At 42.2% G+C, this 1,593-nt stretch overlaps 1 pseudogene; it reads right to left on the bottom strand.

Moving 5' to 3' along the window:
- Positions 1-1,474: 1,474 nt before the first annotated feature.
- Positions 1,475-1,593, bottom strand: LOC111729370 (annotated as a pseudogene).

Here is a 1,593-nt window from a genome sequence, read left to right as displayed (position 1 = left end):
AAGACCAGATTGTGCTGAATGGACTGTTAGGATGACATAAGTGTGGTGCCATAGGCCCAAATTTCTATTGTGAATGTTTTAATGAGATGACAGTCTTGGTGCTGAGAACCGAGACCTCCATTCTTCCTCCTACTATGAGATGACAGCTTGGTGATGTGGGCCAAGATCTCCAGAAGACTTCCTGGTAGCAGGAGCTTGGATGTCTATTGTGGGCCTAGGTTTTCAGTCTGGACTTTGTTACCAATTGCTTGGTTTTGATCTTGAGGCCCTGGGGTTGGCAGCTATTTCCTATTAGGGGGTCCAGGATTGGCGCTGATTTCCAGAGTCTCTGTTCTAGCTACTCTTTATAAAGAAGATTTGTTATTGTGACCCTAGTCCAGAAGGTGCATTCCCTCAGAGAGGACAGGCTTAGAACCGTGAACCCAGGTCACCCCTTCAGTCTCTTTTAGGGAAAAACAGAAGAAATACTGTGGGCCAATTTCTCAGTTCTACTTCCTGAAAATAGTAGAAGGAATTGGGTGTGCAAACCAAGGTCAGCACTCTGGTTCCTGATTTGAAATCCAGGCAGGAGGCAAAGTCGTAGGTCTCGTGTTAAGATTCTCTTTCCTGAGGACAGGGTTGCCCTGTTGGGTAAGGTCTCCTATCTATTAGTTTTCAAGAGGACAGGTTTATTGCCATATGTCACAGTTTCTTTTTTACTAATTATTAGGAAAATACAGACTTTGTGCCTTGGGCCTGTGTCATCACTCCATGTTCTTTCAAGGAAAGACAGTATTCCTGGAGTGAACGGAGTCCTACATTCTTCCTTTTGTTCAGAGAAGATTCCTTTGTCTGTGGGCCAAATACTCCACCTGAGTTTCTGTTCACATTGGCTACGTTGGTTGTAGTGTGAGTAGTTGTTTCTTCTAGTCGGTTAACAATTAGACGGTCTTGACTTTGGGAGCCTAAGCCTGCATTCTAATTCTTGTGAGGAGAGTATAGGTTTGGTGTCACAGGCCTAAGTCTCCATTCTATTTTCCCTTGTAAAAAGACAGGCTTGTTCCTGTGGGCCTAACTACCACTCAACATTCATTCAAGAAGGACAGGCATAGAAGCGTGGGCACATGCCACCCCTTGAGACTCTATGAGGAAAAGACAAAAAATACTGTGAGCCCATGTTTCAGCAATACCACTTGGAATAGGTGAAGAGATTTGATCTACCTCCAAAGTCATCAATCTTGATCCTAAAAGAAATTGCAGAAATGGAGCAAAGATTCTAATTCTACAAGAGAGATATTCTTATCAGTAAAAAGACTGGCTTACAGATTAGTCTCTATATACTAATTTCAACAAGGGCATGATTGTCGGTTTTATATTTTTCTTATTATTATTTATTCATTTATTTATTTTTACATGAGGAAACTTTTGGTTGACCTCACGGATTGCAAAGAACTTGTCAGCTTAAAATCACTTTTTTTTTCTTTTAAATTTTTTATGCCTACAGCACCTGGTCTTCCTAGGTGGTCTCCCATCCAAGAACTAACCAGGCCCAACCCTGCTTAGCTTTCGAGATTAGATGGGATCAGGCTTATTCAGGGTGGCAAGCCTGTGGCT

This window comes from Pteropus vampyrus, unplaced genomic scaffold (assembly GCF_000151845.1).
Source record: "Pteropus vampyrus isolate Shadow unplaced genomic scaffold, Pvam_2.0 Scaffold259, whole genome shotgun sequence".
Taxonomy (NCBI): Eukaryota; Metazoa; Chordata; class Mammalia; order Chiroptera; family Pteropodidae; genus Pteropus; species Pteropus vampyrus.
The sequence above is the reverse complement of the archived record's forward strand: the minus strand, read 5'-3'. Positions and strand labels throughout refer to the sequence as shown.